This window comes from Phalangium opilio, unplaced genomic scaffold (assembly GCF_054372755.1).
Source record: "Phalangium opilio isolate 3A_F unplaced genomic scaffold, DU_Popi_V2 ptg000031l_1, whole genome shotgun sequence".
NCBI classification, from domain to species: Eukaryota; Metazoa; Arthropoda; class Arachnida; order Opiliones; family Phalangiidae; genus Phalangium; species Phalangium opilio.
Window position 1 is genome coordinate 1,603,678 of NW_028324158.1, and position 16,918 is coordinate 1,620,595.

Below are 16,918 nucleotides of genomic sequence, written 5' to 3' on the forward strand. Positions count from 1 at the left end.
TGCGTCTGCCTTCGAAGCAGAAGATTCCAGGTTCGAGTCCTGGCAAGCTCGATATTTACATTTATAACAGATTTCTAGCAGGCAAATTATTAATATTGCAACGCTTCAATATCATTTTGTTACACTCTAACTGGCTTGTGGCGGAATGGACAACGTGTCTGCCTACGGAGCAGAAGATTCCTGGTTCTAGTCCTGGCAAGCTCGTTATTTGCATTTATAAGAGATTTCTAGCATATATTAGAAGGCAAATAAATTATATTGCAATCCTTCAATAGCATTTTGTCAAACTCTAACGGGCTTGTGGCGCAATGGATAACGCGTCTGCCTTCGAAGCAGAAGATTCCAGGTTCGAGTCCTGGCAAGCTCGTTCTTTACATTTATGACTGTTTCTAGCAGGCAAATTAATAATATTGCAACGCTTCAATATCATTTTGTTAGACTCTAACTGGCTTGTGGTGCAATGGATAACGCGTCTGCCTATGGAGCAGAAGATTCAAGGTTCGAGTCCTGGTAAGCTCGGTGTTGATATTTATGGGTCTTATATACGTCATAAAAGAAAATATCGCATAAATACAATGCTTGGAAAAAATGTTTTGTAATACAAAGCACGGGCTTGTGGCGTAATGGATAACGCGTCTGCCTTCGAAGCAGAAAATTCCAGGTTCGAGTCCTGGCAAGCTCGTTATTTACATTTATAAAAGATTTCTAGCAGGCAAATTATTAATATTGCAACGCTTCAATATCATTTTGTTACACTCTAACTGGCTTGTGGCGGAATGGACAACGTGTCTGCCTACGGAGCAGAAGATTCCTGGTTCTAGTCCTGGCAAGCTCGTTATTTACATTTATAACAGATTTCTTGCAGGCAAATTATTAATATTGCAACGCTTCAATATCATTTTGTTACATTCTAACTGGCTTGTGGCGCAATGGATAACGTGTCTGCCTATGGAGCAGAAGATTCCAGGTTCCAGTCCTGGCAAGCTCGGTGTTGATTTTTATAGGTCTTTTATACGTCATAAAAGAAAATATCTTATAAATACAATGTTTGGAAAAAATGTTTTGTAATACACCGCACGGGCTTGTGGAGTAATGGATAATGCGTCTGCCTTCGAAGCAGAAGATTCCAGGTTCGAGTCCTGGCAAGCTCGCTATTTACATTTATAAGAGATTTCTAGCATATAATAGAAGGCTAATAAATATTAATGCAATTCTTCAATAGCATTTTGTCAGACTCTAACGGGCTTGTGGCGCAATGGATAACGCGTCTGCCTTCGAAGCAGAAGATTCCAGGTTCGAGTCCTGGCAAGCTCGTTCTTTACATTTAAAACTGTTTCTAGCAGGCAAATTAATAATATTGCAACGCTTCAATATCATTTTGTTAGACTCTAACTGGCTTGTGGCGCAATGGATAACGCGTCTGCCTACGGAGCAGAAGATTCCAGGTTCGAGTCCTGGCAAGCTCGTTCTTTACATTTAAAACTGTTTTCTAGCAGGCAAATCAATAATATTGCAACGCTTCAATATCATTTTGTTAGACTCTAACTGGTTTGTGGCGCAATGGATAACGCATCTGCCTACGGAGCAGAAGATTCCAGGTTCAGGTCCTGGCAAGCTCGGTGTTGATATTTATGGGTCTTATATTCGTCATAAAAGAAAATATCGTATAAACACAATGTTTGGAAAAAATGTTTTGTAATACAAAGCACGGGCTTGTGCCGAAATGGATAACTCGTCTGCCTTCGAAGCAGAAGATTCCAGGTTCGAGTCCTGGCAAGCTCGTTATCTACATTTATAACAGATTTCTAGCAGGCAAATTATTAATATTGCAACGCTTCAATATCATTTTGTTAGATTCTAACTGGCTTGTGGCGCAATGGACAACGTGTCTGCCTACGGAGCAGAAGATTCCTGGTTCGAGTCCTGGCAAGCTCGTTATTTGCATTTGTAAGAGATTTCTAGCATATATTAGAAGGCAAATAAATTATATTGCAATCCTTCAATAGCATTTTGTCAAACTCTAACGGGCTTGTGGCGCAATGGATAACGCGTCTGCCTTCGAAGCAGAAGATTCCAGGTTCGAGTCCTGGCAAGCTCGTTCTTTACATTTATGACTGTTTCTAGCAGGCAAATTAATAATATTGCAACGCTTCAATATCATTTTGTTAGACTCTAACGGGCTTGTGGCGCAATGGATAACGCGTCTGCTTTCGAAGCAGAAGATTCCAGGTTCGAGTCCTGGCAAGCTCGTTCTTTACATTTATGACTGTTTCGAGCAGGCAAAAGCAGACAAATTAATAATATTGCAACGGTTCAATATCATTTTGTGAGACTCTAAGTGGCTTGTGGCGCAATGGATAACGCGTCTGCCTACGGAGCAGAAGATTCAAGGTTCGAGTACTGGTAAGCTCGGTGTTGATATTTATGGGTCTTATATACGTCATAAAAGAAAATATCGTATAAATACAATGTTTGGAAAAAATGTTTTGTAATACAAAGCACGGGCTTGTGGCGTAATGGTTAACGCGTCTGCCTTCGAAGCAAAAAATTCCAGGTTCGAGTCCTGGCAAGCTCGTTATTTACATTTATAACAGATTTCTAGCAGGCAAATTATTAATATTGCAACGCTTCAATATCATTTTGTTACACTCTAACTGGCTTGTGGCGGAATGGACAACGTGTCTGCCTACGGAGCAGAAGATTCCTGGTTCTAGTCCTGGCAAGCTCGTTATTTACATTTATAACGGATTTCTAGCAGGCAAATTATTAATATTGCAACGCTTCAATATCATTTTGTCAGATTCTAACTGGCTTGTGGCGCAATGGATAACGTGTCTGGCTACGGAGCAGAAGATTCCAGGTTCGAATCCTGGCAAGCTCGGTGTTGATTTTTATAGGTCTTTTATAAATCATAAAAGAAAATATCTTATAAATACAATGTTTGGAAAAAATGTTTTGTAATACACCGCACGGGCTTGTGGAGTAATGGATAATGCGTCTGCCTTTGAAGCAGAAGATTCCAGGTTCGAGTCCTGGCAAGCTCGCTATTTACATTTATAAGAGATTTCTAGCATATATTAGAAGGCTAATAAATATTAATGCAATTCTTCAATAGCATTTTGTCAGACTCTAACGGGCTTGTGGCGCAATGGATAACGCTTCGCCTTCGAAGCAGAAGATTCCAGGTTCGAGTCCTGGCAAGCTCGTTCTTTACATTTAAAACTGTTTCTAGCAGGCAAATCAATAATATTGCAACACTTCAATATCATTTTGTTAGACTCTAACTGGTTTGTGGCGCAATGGATAACGCGTCTGCCTACGGAGCAGAAGATTCCAGGTTCAGGTCCTGGCAAGCTCGGTGTTGATATTTATGGGTCTTATATTCGTCATAAAAGAAAATATCGTATAAACACAATGTTTTAAAAAAATGTTTTGTAATACAAAGCACGGGCTTGTGCCGTAATGGATAACGCGTCTGCCTTCGAAGCAGAAGATTCCAGGTTCGAGTCCTGGCAAGCTCGTTATCTACATTTATAACAGATTTCTAGCAGGCAAATTATTAATATTGCAACGCTTCAATATCATTTTGTTAGATTCTAACTGGCTTGTGGCGCAATGGACAACGTGTCTGCCTACGGAGCAGAAGATTCCTGGTTCGAGTCCTGGCAAGCTCGTTATTTGCATTTATAAGAGATTTCTAGCATATATTAGAAGGCAAATAAATTATATTGCAATCCTTCAATAGCATTTTGTCAAACTCTAACGGGGTTGTGGCGCAATGGATAACGCGTCTGCCTTCGAAGCAAAAGATTCCAGGTTCGAGTCCTGGCAAGCTCGTTCTTTACATTTATGACTGTTTCTAGCAGGCAAATTAATAATATTGCAACGCTTCAATATCATTTTGTTAGACTCTAACTGGCTTGTGGCGCAATGGATAACGCGTCTGCCTACGGAGCAGAAGATTCAAGGTTCGAGTCCTGGTAAGCTCGGTGTTGATATTTATGGGTCTTATATACGTCATAAAAGAAATTATCGTATAAATACAATGCTTGGAAAAAATGTTTTGTAATACAAAGCACGGGTTTGTGGCGTAATGGATAACGCGTCTGCCTTCGAAGCAGAAAATACCAGGTTCGAGTCCTGGCAAGCTCGTTATTTACATTTATAACAGATTTCTAGCAGGAAAATTATTAATATTGCAACGCTTCAATATCATTTTGTTACATTCTAACTGGCTTGTGGCGCAATGGATAACGTGTCTGCCTACGGAGCAGAAGATTCCAGTTTCGAGTCCTGGCAAGCTCGGTGTTGATTTTTATAGGTCTTTTATACGTCATAAAAGAAAATATCTTATAAATACAATGTTTGGAAAAAATGTTTTGTAATACACCGCACGGGCTTGTGGAGTAATGGATAACGCGTCTGCCTTCGAAGCAGAAGATTCCAGGTTCGAGTCCTGGCAAGCTCGCTATTTACTTTATAAGAGATTTCTAGCATATATTAGAAGGCAAATAATAATATTGCAATCCTTCAATAGCATTTTGTCAGACTCTAACTGGCTTGTGGCGCAATGGATAACACGTCTGCCTACGGAGCACAAGATTCAAGGTTCGAGTCCTGGTAAGCTCGGTGTTGATATTTATGGGTCTTATATACGACATAAAAGAAAATATCGTATAAATACAATGTTTGGAAAAAATGTTTTGTAATACAAAGCACGGGCTTGTGGCGTAATGGATAACGCGTCTGCTTTCGAAGCAGAAAATTCCAGGTTCGAGTCCTGGCAAGCTCGTTTTTTACATTTATAACAGATTTCTAGCAGGCAAATTATTAATATTGCAACGCTTCAATATCATTTTGTTACATTCTTACTGGCTTGTGGCGGAATGGACAACGTGTCTGCCTACGGAGCAGAAGATTCCCGGTTCGAGTCCTGGCAAGCTCGTTATTTACATTTATAACAGATTTCTAGCAGGCAATTATTAATATTGCAACGCTTCAATATCATTTTGTTAGATTCTAACTGGCTCTTGGCGCAATGGACAACGTGTCCGCCTACGGAGCAGAAGATTCCAGGTTCGAGTCCTGTCAAGCTCGGTGTTGATATTTATGGGTCTTATATACGTCATAAAAGAAAATATCGTATAAATACAATGTTTGCAAAAAGTTTTTTGTATTACAAAGCACGGGCTTGTGGCGTAATGGATAACGCGTCTGCCTTCGAAGCAGAAGAGTCCAGGTTCGAGTCCTGGCAAGCTCGTTCTTTACATTTAAAACTGTTTTCTAGCAGGCAAATCAATAATATTGCAACGCTTCAATATCATTTTGTTAGACTCTAACTGGTTTGTGGCGCAATGGATAACGCGTCTGCCTACGGAGCAGAAGATTCCAGGTTCAGGTCCTGGCAAGCTCGGTGTTGATATTTATGGGTCTTATATTCGTCATAAAAGAAAATATCGTATAAACACAATGTTTGGAAAAAATGTTTTGTAATACAAAGCACGGGCTTGTGCCGTAATGGATAACGCGTCTGCCTTCGAAGCAGAAGATTCCAGGTTCGAGTCCTGGCAAGCTCGTTATCTACATTTATAACAGATTTCTAGCAGGCAAATTATTAATATTGCAACGCTTCAATATCATTTTGTTAGATTCTAACTGGCTTGTGGCGCAATGGACAACGTGTCTGCCTACGGAGCAGAAGATTCCTGGTTCGAGTCCTGGCAAGCTCGTTATTTGCATTTATAAGAGATTTCTATCATATATTAGAAGGCAAATAAATTATATTGCAATCCTTCAATAGCATTTTGTCAAACTCTAACGGGGTGTTGGCGCAATGGATAACGCGTCTGCCTTCGAAGCAAAAGATTCCAGGTTCGAGTCCTGGCAAGCTCGTTCTTTACATTTATGACTGTTTCTAGCAGGCAAATTAATAATATTGCAACGCTTCAATATCATTTTGTTAGACTCTAACTGGCTTGTGGCGCAATGGATAACGCGTCTGCCTACGGAGCACAAGATTCAAGGTTCGAGTCCTGGTAAGCTCGGTGTTGATATTTATGGGTCTTATATACGACATAAAAGAAAATATCGTATAAATACAATGTTTGGAAAAAATGTTTTGTAATACAAAGCACGGGCTTGTGGCGTAATGGATAACGCGTCTGCTTTCGAAGCAGAAGAGTCCAGGTTCGAGTCCTGGCAAGCTCGTTCTTTACATTTAAAACTGTTTTCTAGCAGGCAAATCAATAATATTGCAACGCTTCAATATCATTTTGTTAGACTCTAACTGGTTTGTGGCGCAATGGATAACGCGTCTGCCTACGGAGCAGAAGATTCCAGGTTCAGGTCCTGGCAAGCTCGGTGTTGATATTTATGGGTCTTATATTCGTCATAAAAGAAAATATCGTATAAACACAATGTTTGGAAAAAATGTTTTGTAATACAAAGCACGGGCTTGTGCCGTAATGGATAACGCGTCTGCCTTCGAAGCAGAAGATTCCAGGTTCGAGTCCTGGCAAGCTCGTTATCTACATTTATAACAGATTTCTAGCAGGCAAATTATTAATATTGCAACGCTTCAATATCATTTTGTTAGATTCTAACTGGCTTGTGGCGCAATGGACAACGTGTCTGCCTACGGAGCAGAAGATTCCTGGTTCGAGTCCTGGCAAGCTCGTTATTTGCATTTATAAGAGATTTCTATCATATATTAGAAGGCAAATAAATTATATTGCAATCCTTCAATAGCATTTTGTCAAACTCTAACGGGGTGTTGGCGCAATGGATAACGCGTCTGCCTTCGAAGCAAAAGATTCCAGGTTCGAGTCCTGGCAAGCTCGTTCTTTACATTTATGACTGTTTCTAGCAGGCAAATTAATAATATTGCAACGCTTCAATATCATTTTGTTAGACTCTAACTGGCTTGTGGCGCAATGGATAACGCGTCTGCCTACGGAGCACAAGATTCAAGGTTCGAGTCCTGGTAAGCTCGGTGTTGATATTTATGGGTCTTATATACGACATAAAAGAAAATATCGTATAAATACAATGTTTGGAAAAAATGTTTTGTAATACAAAGCACGGGCTTGTGGCGTAATGGATAACGCGTCTGCTTTCGAAGCAGAAAATTCCAGGTTCGAGTCCTGGCAAGCTCGTTTTTTACATTTATAACAGATTTCTAGCAGGCAAATTATTAATATTGCAACGCTTCAATATCATTTTGTTACATTCTTACTGGCTTGTGGCGGAATGGACAACGTGTCTGCCTACGGAGCAGAAGATTCCCGGTTCGAGTCCTGGCAAGCTCGTTATTTACATTTATAACAGATTTCTAGCAGGCAATTATTAATATTGCAACGCTTCAATATCATTTTGTTAGATTCTAACTGGCTTGTGGCGCAATGGACAACGTGTCTGCCTACGGAGCAGAAGATTCCAGGTTCGAGTCCTGTCAAGCTCGGTGTTGATATTTATGGGTCTTATATACGTCATAAAAGAAAATATCGTATAAATACAATGTTTGCAAAAAGTTTTTTGTATTACAAAGCACGGGCTTGTGGCGTAATGGATAACGCGTCTGCCTTCGAAGCAGAAGATTCCAGGTTCGAGTCCTGGCAAGCTCGTTATCTACATTTATAACAGATTTCTAGCAGGCAAATTATTAATATTGCAACGCTTCAATATCATTTTGTTAGATTCTAACTGGCTTGTGGCGCAATGGACAGCGTGTCTGCCTACGGAGCAGAAGATTCCTGGTTCGAGTCCTGGCAAGCTCGTTATTTGCATTTATAAGAGATTTCTAGCATATATTAGAAGGCAAATAAATTATATTGCAATCCTTCAATAGCATTTTGTCAAACTCTAGCGGGGTTGTGGCGCAATGGATAACGCGTCTGCCTTCGAAGCAGAAGATTCCAGGTTCGAGTCCTGGCAAGCTCGTTCTTTACATTTATGACTGTTTCTAGCAGGCAAATTAATAATATTGCAACGCTTCAAAATCATTTTGTTAGACTCTAACTGGCTTGTGGCGCAATGGATAACGCGTCTGCCTACGGAGCAGAAGATTCAAGGTTCGAGTCCTGGTAAGCTCGGTGTTGATATTTATGGGTCTTATATACGTCATAAAAGAAAATATCGTATAAATACAATGTTTGGAAAAAATGTTTTGTAATACAAAGCACGGGCTTGTGGCGTAATGGATAACGCGTCTGCTTTCGAGGCAGAAAATTCCAGGTTCGAGTCCTGGCAAGCTCGTTTTTTACATTTATAACAGATTTCTAGCAGGCAAATTATTAATATTGCAACGCTTCAATATCATTTTGTTACATTCTTACTGGCTTGTGGCGGAATGGACAACGTGTCTGCCTACGGAGCAGAAGATTCCCGGTTCGAGTCCTGGCAAGCTCGTTATTTACATTTATAACAGATTTCTAGCAGGCAATTATTAATATTGCAACGCTTCAATATCATTTTGTTAGATTCTAACTGGCTTGTGGCGCAATGGACAACGTGTCTGCCTACGGAGCAGAAGATTCCAGGTTCGAGTCCTGGCAAGCTCGGTGTTGATATTTATGGGTCTTATATACGTCATAAAAGAAAATATCGTATAAATACAATGTTTGCAAAAAGTTTTTTGTATTACAAAGCACGGGCTTGTGGCGTAATGGATAACGCGTCTGCCTTCGAAGCAGAAGATTCCAGGTTCGAATCCTGGCAAGCTCGGTGTTGATTTTTATAGGTATTTCATACGTCATAAAAGAAAATATCGTTTAAATACAATGTTTGCAAAACGTTTTTTGTATTACAAAGCACGGGCTTGTGGCGTAAAGGATAACGCGTCTGCCTTCGAAGCAGAAAATTCCAGGTTCGGGTCCTGTCAAGCTCGTTATTTACATTTATAACAGATTTCTAGCAGGCAAATTATTAATATTGCAACGCTTCAATATCATTTTGATAGATTCCAACTGGCTTGTGGCGCAATGGACAACGTGTCTGCCTACGGAGCAGAAGATTCCAGGTTCGAGTCCTGGCAAGCTCGTTATTTACATTTATAACAGATTTCTAGCGGGCAAATTATTAATATTGCAACGCTTCAGTATCATTTTGTTACATTTTAACTGGCTTGTGGCGCAATGGACAACGTGTCTGCCTCAGGGCCGTCACCAGAGGGGGGTCCAGGTGGGCCCGGCCCACTCTGCATTTGGTTTGGCCCTCCCTATGAAATTCATGGGCGAAAAAATATGGAATAGCTGGCCCTAAATATACATTTGGTATAAGACAGAATATCCAATCTCTGCGATAAAATGTTAAATGTGATGTGATTGGAATTTTTAAAAGTAATTGCAATTTTCATATAGATGCTTAGAAGATTCTTACCAAAATACCATTTTCACTAGGAGAATGAACTATTTACCTGGAGGGAGGAGGGCCGCACAAAGAAATCTGCTTTTTGTCCTCCAGGCAGCTTTTCTTCCTTGTGTGAATGGTATGAATCCTCAATGTGTAAAAAGCAGCAGTGTCAGGCTGAGTAATAAGTAATTTTTTTAAACTAGAGCTTGTGGCCAGAAGAGCCAAGGTAGTTTAATTTAAAAGCTGGTCGCTTACCATCTTTAACCTTTAAAATCAGCCTTTTATATTTAATGGTCAAATTATATTTTCTTGACAATATGTGCTTCGCTTGTGCATATGCACTTTGAAAGGTTAAAATATCAAAACAGACAAAATCAGAGGTAGTTTTTACGCAAGTCTAAAAATCAGAATCGTATTATCGTCGTCATCATCCCTTCGAAAAAGAAATATTCCGAATCCAAAATTCGGCGGATGGAGCTGTTAGCGAATCGTGGTAGCGAGTAAATATCGCGCGGCTGGGTAGTGCGGTCAAATTGAATAGTTGCGTGGATAGCAGTCAATTTTAGACATCCGTCTTAATAGTTGTAAAACCCAATTAAAACCGAAACCCGCTTTAAGATCTAAAAAGAAAGCAGCCTCTTATACCTCACCGTCCTCACGGGTCTTAGTCTTGAAAAGATTCTTTCCGCCTAAACATAACCCGAAAATGGATTGAACCATGGTCATGATGATGAATCCCCTATTTCAAGCTCGATATGTAGTACAAATGATGGTTAACAGGGTTTGAACACGACCTGGAAATCCTGGAAAAGTCAGGGAAATTGAAAATGGTCCTTTAAAGTCAGGGAAATGTCAGGGAAAAATATATTGGAGGGAAATTGAAAGTCTGGAAAAGAGTATAATTGTAACCAGAAAAAGTATTGTGTAAGATTTAACCAAATTCGCGGAGCTCGCTTCCGCTCGCTCCGGTTACGTATGATTTACTTAGGTTAAGCTAAATTTAAAGAATTCGTTGGCTTATGCTACCGTCGCGAGTCCTTTAGTTTGTTAAGTCCCCATACTTTAATTGCAATATTGAGTGCAGTATGCCTTTAGTATCAACAGGAGCAGATGACAAAGGAGTCTCGGACGCTAGCTTCCACAATATAGAGGGCAATGGGACCCGCGTACGTCACAGCTGTAGCGGTATCGTTTGCCATAGAGGCGCTATCAAACATTATAGCAGACGATGCTTTTGGTGGATTATATCTGGCGCCAAAGTCTGCTGGGAATTTTTTTTGTAATAACGGACTAACGGTGGCTACTGAGGTTCGTCTTACCCGATCACGACATTAATATACACAATATAATTACTTTATTCAAACAGCTGTAATCGTTGGTATTAAGATAAAAGATAAGACTACATTTTGCGACCTTAAAGGTAGGAATTAATTGACTGCTACAAGAGGTTGGAAACGAAATCACTGTCTCTTACTTTTTGGGTTTTAGAAGATCGTGAGTGATTTCTTTTCCCAACCTCTTGTAGCTATCATTTAATTCAAGAAGGAATTTAGAAAAATTTGGCACTGAAACACATTTTAGTTTTTTAATAGTGTACATACGTCACTCGCTGGGCTTTTCATTATCAATTTTAGTCTAAATAAAGATTAAAAAGTCGTTGAAATCCATTTTTTAACTCTAATACTCGTTAAGCCTAGGCTAATTATAAGCAGACGATACGTATTTTTAAAGAGAGGCTCCAGATGCGATTTCCTAGATCTCCTTTCGAGACTTTGCAGCCACGCTATTGGTTGGAAAATAAGGCTCAAATTTCCTACGAGAGGTGGCACTGGCGTAATGATTTTGGTTAATATCCGTGACGTTCGCGGATCCCATTGCCCTCTACATTATGGAAGCTAGCGTCCGAGACTCCTTTGTCATCTGCTCCTGGTATCAATAGTGGTTAGTACATGAAATTTAAAATCTTCAAAAATTTATTAAAAATACTTGCGGCACGCTAGGAATTGTTTCAGTATTTTTTATGAGCTCCCCATGGTCTAATTAGTCAGAAACCAGTGTTTGTTGAAGGGGTATCTTAAAGTGAAATCCTACCATCTGGACTCTGTAGTCCTACTTTCACAGCGGTTTAACAGAGAAACTCAATTTTCGATTTTCTGGGTTAATTAAGAAAAGGTAATTACCGTGGTAATTAACCACCGAATTCTCAATTTTTATGGAAAATGGTTTAAAAGCTCTGGCTGCGCATGCAAATAAAGTCCATTTCTTTGGCCCTCCCGTGGCCCAACCTAAAATTTTTAGCTGGTGACGGCGCTGGTCTGCCTACGGAGCAGAAGATTCCAGGTTCGAGTCCTGGCAAGCTCGTTGTTGATTTTTATAGTTCTTTTATACGTCATAAAAGAAAATATCTTATAAATACAATGTTTGGAAAAAATGTTTTGGAATTCAAAGCACGGGCTTGTGGCGTAATGGATAACGCGTCTGCCTTCGAAGCAGAAGATTCCAGGTTCGAGTCCTGGCAAGCTCGCTGTTTACATTTATAAGAGATTTTTAGCATATATTAGAAGGCAAATAAATAATATTGCAATTGTTCAATAGCATTTTGTCAGACTCTAACGGGCTTGTGGCGCAATGAATAACGCGTCTGCCTTCGTAGCAGAAGATTCCAGGTTCGAGTCCTGGCAAGCTCGGTGTTGATATTTATGGGTCTTATATACGTCATAAAAGAAAATATCGTATAAATACAATGTTTGCAAAAAGTTTTTTGTATTTCAAAGCACGGGCTTGTGGCGTAATGGATAACGCGTATGCCTTCGAAGCAGAAGATTCCAGGTTCGAGTCCTGGCAAGCTAGTTATCTACATTTATAACAGATTTCTAGCAGGCAAATTATTAATATTGCAACGCTTCAATATCATTTTGTTAGATTCTAACTGGCTTGTGGCGCAATGGACAACGTGTCTGCCTACGGAGCAGAAGATTCCTGGTTCGAGTCCTGGCAAGCTCGTTATTTGCATTTATAAGAGATTTCTAGCATATATTAGAAGGCAAATAAATTATATTGCAATCCTTCAATAGCATTTTGTCAAACTCTAACGGGGTTGTGGCGCAATGGATAACGCGTCTGCCTTCGAAGCAGAAGATTCCAGGTTCGAGTCCTGGCAAGCTCGTTCTTTACATTTATGACTGTTTCTAGCAGGCAAATTAATAATATTGCAACGCTTCAAAATCATTTTGTTAGACTCTAACTGGCTTGTGGCGCAATGGATAACGCGTCTGCCTACGGAGCAGAAGATTCAAGGTTCGAGTCCTGGTAAGCTCGGTGTTGATATTTATGGGTCTTATATACGTCATAAAAGAAAATATCGTATAAATACAATGCTTGGAAAAAATGTTTTGTAATACAAAGCACGGGCTTGTGGCGTAATGGATAACGCGTCTGCCTTCGAAGCAGAAAATACCAGGTTCGAGTCCTGGCAAGCTCGTTATTTACATTTATAACAGATTTCTAGCAGGCAAATTATTAATATTGCAACGCTTCAATATCATTTTGTTACATTCTAACTGGCTTGTGGCGCAATGGATAACGTGTCTGCCTACGGAGCAGAACATTCCAGTTTCGAGTCCTGGCAAGCTCGGTGTTGATTTTTATAGGTCTTTTATACGTCATAAAAGAAAATATCTTATAAATACAATGTTTGGAAAAAATGTTTTGTAATACACCGCACGGGCTTGTGGAGTAATGGATAACGCGTCTGCCTTCGAAGCAGAAGATTCCAGGTTCGAGTCCTGGCAAGCTCGCTATTTACTTTATAAGAGATTTCTAGCATATATTAGAAGGCAAATAATAATATTGCAATCCTTCAATAGCATTTTGTCAGACTCTAACTGGCTTGTGGCGCAATGGATAACGCGTCTGCCTACGGAGCACAAGATTCAAGGTTCGAGTCCTGGTAAGCTGGGTGTATATTTGTGGGTCTTATATACGACATAAAAGAAAATATCGTATAAATACAATGTTTGGAAAAAATGTTTTGTAATACAAAGCACGGGCTTGTGGCGTAATGGATAACGCGTCTGCTTTCGAAGCAGAAAATTCCAGGTTCGAGTCCTGGCAAGCTCGTTTTTTACATTTATAACAGATTTCTAGCAGGCAAATTATTAATATTGCAACGCTTCAATATCATTTTGTTACATTCTTACTGGCTTGTGGCGGAATGGACAACGTGTCTGCCTACGGAGCAGAAGATTCCCGGTTCGAGTCCTGGCAAGCTCGTTATTTACATTTATAACAGATTTCTAGCAGGCAATTATTAATATTGCAACGCTTCAATATCATTTTGTTAGATTCTAACTGGCTTGTGGCGCAATGGACAACGTGTCTGCCTACGGAGCAGAAGATTCCAGGTTCGAGTCCTGGCAAGCTCGGTGTTGATATTTATGGGTCTTATATACGTCATAAAAGAAAATATCGTATAAATACAATGTTTGCAAAAAGTTTTTTGTATTACAAAGCACGGGCTTGTGGCGTAATGGATAACGCGTCTGCCTTCGAAGCAGAAGATTCCAGGTTCGAATTCTGGCAAGCTCGGTGTTGATTTTTATAGGTATTTCATACGTCATAAAAGAAAATATCGTTTAAATACAATGTTTGCAAAACGTTTTTTGTATTACAAAGCACGGGCTTGTGGCGTAAAGGATAACGCGTCTGCCTTCGAAGCAGAAAATTCCAGGTTCGGGTCCTGTCAAGCTCGTTATTTACATTTATAACAGATTTCTAGCAGGCAAATTATTAATATTGCAACGCTTCAATATCATTTTGATAGATTCCAACTGGCTTGTGGCGCAATGGACAACGTGTCTGCCTACGGAGCAGAAGATTGCAGGTTCGAGTCCTGGCAAGCTCGTTATTTACATTTATAACAGATTTCTAGCGGGCAAATTATTAATATTGCAACGCTTCAGTATCATTTTGTTACATTTTAACTGGCTTGTGGCGCAATGGACAACGTGTCTGCCTCAGGGCCGTCACCAGAGGGGGGTCCAGGTGGGCCCGGCCCACTCTGCATTTGGTTTGGCCCTCCCTATGAAATTCATGGGCGAAAAAATATGGAATAGCTGGCCCTAAATATACATTTGGTATAAGACAGAATATCCAATCTCTGCGATAAAATGTTAAATGTGATGTGATTGGAATTTTTAAAAGTAATTGCAATTTTCATATAGATGCTTAGAAGATTCTTACCAAAATACCATTTTCACTAGGAGAATGAACTATTTACCTGGAGGGAGGAGGGCCGCACAAAGAAATCTGCTTTTTGTCCTCCAGGCAGCTTTTCTTCCTTGTGTGAATGGTATGAATCCTCAATGTGTAAAAAGCAGCAGTGTCAGGCTGAGTAATAAGTAATTTTTTTAAACTAGAGCTTGTGGCCAGAAGAGCCAAGGTAGTTTAATTTAAAAGCTGGTCGCTTACCATCTTTAACCTTTAAAATCAGCCTTTTATATTTAATGGTCAAATTATATTTTCTTGACAATATGTGCTTCGCTTGTGCATATGCACTTTGAAAGGTTAAAATATCAAAACAGACAAAATCAGAGGTAGTTTTTACGCAAGTCTAAAAATCAGAATCGTATTATCGTCGTCATCATCCCTTCGAAAAAGAAATATTCCGAATCCAAAATTCGGCGGATGGAGCTGTTAGCGAATCGTGGTAGCGAGTAAATATCGCGCGGCTGGGTAGTGCGGTCAAATTGAATAGTTGCGTGGATAGCAGTCAATTTTAGACATCCGTCTTAATAGTTGTAAAACCCAATTAAAACCGAAACCCGCTTTAAGATCTAAAAAGAAAGCAGCCTCTTATACCTCACCGTCCTCACGGGTCTTAGTCTTGAAAAGATTCTTTCCGCCTAAACATAACCCGAAAATGGATTGAACCATGGTCATGATGATGAATCCCCTATTTCAAGCTCGATATGTAGTACAAATGATGGTTAACAGGGTTTGAACACGACCTGGAAATCCTGGAAAAGTCAGGGAAATTGAAAATGGTCCTTTAAAGTCAGGGAAATGTCAGGGAAAAATATATTGGAGGGAAATTGAAAGTCTGGAAAAGAGTATAATTGTAACCAGAAAAAGTATTGTGTAAGATTTAACCAAATTCGCGGAGCTCGCTTCCGCTCGCTCCGGTTACGTATGATTTACTTAGGTTAAGCTAAATTTAAAGAATTCGTTGGCTTATGCTACCGTCGCGAGTCCTTTAGTTTGTTAAGTCCCCATACTTTAATTGCAATATTGAGTGCAGTATGCCTTTAGTATCAACAGGAGCAGATGACAAAGGAGTCTCGGACGCTAGCTTCCACAATATAGAGGGCAATGGGACCCGCGTACGTCACAGCTGTAGCGGTATCGTTTGCCATAGAGGCGCTATCAAACATTATAGCAGACGATGCTTTTGGTGGATTATATCTGGCGCCAAAGTCTGCTGGGAATTTTTTTTGTAATAACGGACTAACGGTGGCTACTGAGGTTCGTCTTACCCGATCACGACATTAATATACACAATATAATTACTTTATTCAAACAGCTGTAATCGTTGGTATTAAGATAAAAGATAAGACTACATTTTGCGACCTTAAAGGTAGGAATTAATTGACTGCTACAAGAGGTTGGAAACGAAATCACTGTCTCTTACTTTTTGGGTTTTAGAAGATCGTGAGTGATTTCTTTTCCCAACCTCTTGTAGCTATCATTTAATTCAAGAAGGAATTTAGAAAAATTTGGCACTGAAACACATTTTAGTTTTTTAATAGTGTACATACGTCACTCGCTGGGCTTTTCATTATCAATTTTAGTCTAAATAAAGATTAAAAAGTCGTTGAAATCCATTTTTTAACTCTAATATTCGTTAAGCCTAGGCTAATTATAAGCAGACGATACGTATTTTTAAAGAGAGGCTCCAGATGCGATTTCCTAGATCTCCTTTCGAGACTTTGCAGCCACGCTATTGGTTGGAAAATAAGGCTCAAATTTCCTACGAGAGGTGGCACTGGCGTAATGATTTTGGTTAATATCCGTGACGTTCGCGGATCCCATTGCCCTCTACATTATGGAAGCTAGCGCCCGAGACTCCTTTGTCATCTGCTCCTGGTATCAATAGTGGTTAGTACATGAAATTTAAAATCTTCAAAAATTTATTAAAAATACTTGCGGCACGCTAGGAATTGTTTCAGTATTTTTTATGAGCTCCCCATGGTCTAATTAGTCAGAAACCAGTGTTTGTTGAAGGGGTATCTTAAAGTGAAATCCTACCATCTGGACTCTGTAGTCCTACTTTCACAGCGGTTTAACAGAGAAACTCAATTTTCGATTTTCTGGGTTAATTAAGAAAAGGTAATTACCGTGGTAATTAACCACCGAATTCTCAATTTTTATGGAAAATGGTTTAAAAGCTCTGGCTGCGCATGCAAATAAAGTCCATTTCTTTGGCCCTCCCGTGGCCCAACCTAAAATTTTTAGCTGGTGACGGCGCTGGTCTGCCTACGGAGCAGAAGATTCCAGGTTCGAGTCCTGGCAA

At 39.8% G+C, this 16,918-nt stretch overlaps 2 long non-coding RNA genes and 26 other non-coding genes across 34 annotated transcripts; 26 read left to right on the plus strand and 2 right to left on the minus strand.

Moving 5' to 3' along the window:
• Positions 1-294: 294 nt before the first annotated feature.
• TRNAR-UCG (transfer RNA arginine (anticodon UCG)) lies at positions 295-367 on the plus strand. Its single transcript has one exon. It is a non-coding gene; the product is annotated as a tRNA-Arg (tRNA).
• A 242-nt stretch (positions 368-609) lies between these two features.
• TRNAR-UCG (transfer RNA arginine (anticodon UCG)) lies at positions 610-682 on the plus strand. Its single transcript has one exon. It is a non-coding gene; the product is annotated as a tRNA-Arg (tRNA).
• A 559-nt stretch (positions 683-1,241) lies between these two features.
• Positions 1,242-1,314, plus strand: TRNAR-UCG (transfer RNA arginine (anticodon UCG)). Its single transcript has one exon. It is a non-coding gene; the product is annotated as a tRNA-Arg (tRNA).
• A 79-nt stretch (positions 1,315-1,393) lies between these two features.
• TRNAR-ACG (transfer RNA arginine (anticodon ACG)) lies at positions 1,394-1,466 on the plus strand. The gene has a single exon. It is a non-coding gene; the product is annotated as a tRNA-Arg (tRNA).
• A 559-nt stretch (positions 1,467-2,025) lies between these two features.
• On the plus strand, positions 2,026-2,098 carry TRNAR-UCG (transfer RNA arginine (anticodon UCG)). The gene has a single exon. It is a non-coding gene; the product is annotated as a tRNA-Arg (tRNA).
• A 79-nt stretch (positions 2,099-2,177) lies between these two features.
• Positions 2,178-2,250, plus strand: TRNAR-UCG (transfer RNA arginine (anticodon UCG)). The gene has a single exon. It is a non-coding gene; the product is annotated as a tRNA-Arg (tRNA).
• Positions 2,251-2,502: 252 nt separating this feature from the next.
• Positions 2,503-2,575, plus strand: TRNAR-UCG (transfer RNA arginine (anticodon UCG)). Its single transcript has one exon. It is a non-coding gene; the product is annotated as a tRNA-Arg (tRNA).
• An 873-nt stretch (positions 2,576-3,448) lies between these two features.
• TRNAR-UCG (transfer RNA arginine (anticodon UCG)) lies at positions 3,449-3,521 on the plus strand. Its single transcript has one exon. It is a non-coding gene; the product is annotated as a tRNA-Arg (tRNA).
• Positions 3,522-4,079: 558 nt separating this feature from the next.
• On the plus strand, positions 4,080-4,152 carry TRNAR-UCG (transfer RNA arginine (anticodon UCG)). The gene has a single exon. It is a non-coding gene; the product is annotated as a tRNA-Arg (tRNA).
• Positions 4,153-4,395: 243 nt separating this feature from the next.
• TRNAR-UCG (transfer RNA arginine (anticodon UCG)) lies at positions 4,396-4,468 on the plus strand. Its single transcript has one exon. It is a non-coding gene; the product is annotated as a tRNA-Arg (tRNA).
• Positions 4,469-4,719: 251 nt separating this feature from the next.
• On the plus strand, positions 4,720-4,792 carry TRNAR-UCG (transfer RNA arginine (anticodon UCG)). Its single transcript has one exon. It is a non-coding gene; the product is annotated as a tRNA-Arg (tRNA).
• Positions 4,793-5,187: 395 nt separating this feature from the next.
• Positions 5,188-5,260, plus strand: TRNAR-UCG (transfer RNA arginine (anticodon UCG)). The gene has a single exon. It is a non-coding gene; the product is annotated as a tRNA-Arg (tRNA).
• A 243-nt stretch (positions 5,261-5,503) lies between these two features.
• TRNAR-UCG (transfer RNA arginine (anticodon UCG)) lies at positions 5,504-5,576 on the plus strand. Its single transcript has one exon. It is a non-coding gene; the product is annotated as a tRNA-Arg (tRNA).
• A 558-nt stretch (positions 5,577-6,134) lies between these two features.
• TRNAR-UCG (transfer RNA arginine (anticodon UCG)) lies at positions 6,135-6,207 on the plus strand. Its single transcript has one exon. It is a non-coding gene; the product is annotated as a tRNA-Arg (tRNA).
• Positions 6,208-6,450: 243 nt separating this feature from the next.
• Positions 6,451-6,523, plus strand: TRNAR-UCG (transfer RNA arginine (anticodon UCG)). Its single transcript has one exon. It is a non-coding gene; the product is annotated as a tRNA-Arg (tRNA).
• Positions 6,524-7,081: 558 nt separating this feature from the next.
• Positions 7,082-7,154, plus strand: TRNAR-UCG (transfer RNA arginine (anticodon UCG)). The gene has a single exon. It is a non-coding gene; the product is annotated as a tRNA-Arg (tRNA).
• Positions 7,155-7,549: 395 nt separating this feature from the next.
• On the plus strand, positions 7,550-7,622 carry TRNAR-UCG (transfer RNA arginine (anticodon UCG)). The gene has a single exon. It is a non-coding gene; the product is annotated as a tRNA-Arg (tRNA).
• Positions 7,623-7,865: 243 nt separating this feature from the next.
• Positions 7,866-7,938, plus strand: TRNAR-UCG (transfer RNA arginine (anticodon UCG)). The gene has a single exon. It is a non-coding gene; the product is annotated as a tRNA-Arg (tRNA).
• Positions 7,939-8,648: 710 nt separating this feature from the next.
• On the plus strand, positions 8,649-8,721 carry TRNAR-UCG (transfer RNA arginine (anticodon UCG)). Its single transcript has one exon. It is a non-coding gene; the product is annotated as a tRNA-Arg (tRNA).
• A 711-nt stretch (positions 8,722-9,432) lies between these two features.
• Positions 9,433-11,658, minus strand: LOC149687118 (uncharacterized). Of its 4 annotated transcripts, none has more exons than XR_016383840.1 (3): positions 9,999-10,831; positions 9,604-9,922; positions 9,433-9,522 (listed from the first exon to the last, which is right to left on the minus strand). It is a non-coding gene; the product is annotated as an uncharacterized LOC149687118 (long non-coding RNA). The 4 variants fall into 4 exon arrangements; XR_016383841.1 differs by lacking the exon at positions 9,433-9,522 and adding an exon at positions 11,529-11,658 and having other exon boundaries at positions 9,553-9,922; positions 9,999-10,151; XR_016383839.1 differs by lacking the exon at positions 9,433-9,522 and adding an exon at positions 11,440-11,658 and having other exon boundaries at positions 9,553-9,922; positions 9,999-10,151.
• A 141-nt stretch (positions 11,659-11,799) lies between these two features.
• Positions 11,800-11,872, plus strand: TRNAR-UCG (transfer RNA arginine (anticodon UCG)). Its single transcript has one exon. It is a non-coding gene; the product is annotated as a tRNA-Arg (tRNA).
• A 90-nt stretch (positions 11,873-11,962) lies between these two features.
• TRNAR-UCG (transfer RNA arginine (anticodon UCG)) lies at positions 11,963-12,035 on the plus strand. Its single transcript has one exon. It is a non-coding gene; the product is annotated as a tRNA-Arg (tRNA).
• A 406-nt stretch (positions 12,036-12,441) lies between these two features.
• TRNAR-UCG (transfer RNA arginine (anticodon UCG)) lies at positions 12,442-12,514 on the plus strand. Its single transcript has one exon. It is a non-coding gene; the product is annotated as a tRNA-Arg (tRNA).
• Positions 12,515-12,756: 242 nt separating this feature from the next.
• On the plus strand, positions 12,757-12,829 carry TRNAR-UCG (transfer RNA arginine (anticodon UCG)). Its single transcript has one exon. It is a non-coding gene; the product is annotated as a tRNA-Arg (tRNA).
• Positions 12,830-13,072: 243 nt separating this feature from the next.
• TRNAR-UCG (transfer RNA arginine (anticodon UCG)) lies at positions 13,073-13,145 on the plus strand. The gene has a single exon. It is a non-coding gene; the product is annotated as a tRNA-Arg (tRNA).
• Positions 13,146-13,394: 249 nt separating this feature from the next.
• TRNAR-UCG (transfer RNA arginine (anticodon UCG)) lies at positions 13,395-13,467 on the plus strand. The gene has a single exon. It is a non-coding gene; the product is annotated as a tRNA-Arg (tRNA).
• A 395-nt stretch (positions 13,468-13,862) lies between these two features.
• TRNAR-UCG (transfer RNA arginine (anticodon UCG)) lies at positions 13,863-13,935 on the plus strand. Its single transcript has one exon. It is a non-coding gene; the product is annotated as a tRNA-Arg (tRNA).
• Positions 13,936-14,646: 711 nt separating this feature from the next.
• On the minus strand, positions 14,647-16,869 carry LOC149687126 (uncharacterized). 4 transcript variants are annotated; one of them, XR_016383844.1, is made up of 3 exons: positions 15,213-16,045; positions 14,818-15,136; positions 14,647-14,736 (listed from the first exon to the last, which is right to left on the minus strand). It is a non-coding gene; the product is annotated as an uncharacterized LOC149687126 (long non-coding RNA). The 4 variants fall into 4 exon arrangements; XR_016383845.1 differs by lacking the exon at positions 14,647-14,736 and adding an exon at positions 16,743-16,869 and having other exon boundaries at positions 14,767-15,136; positions 15,213-15,365; XR_016383843.1 differs by lacking the exon at positions 14,647-14,736 and adding an exon at positions 16,654-16,869 and having other exon boundaries at positions 14,767-15,136; positions 15,213-15,365.
• Positions 16,870-16,918: the final 49 nt, after the last annotated feature.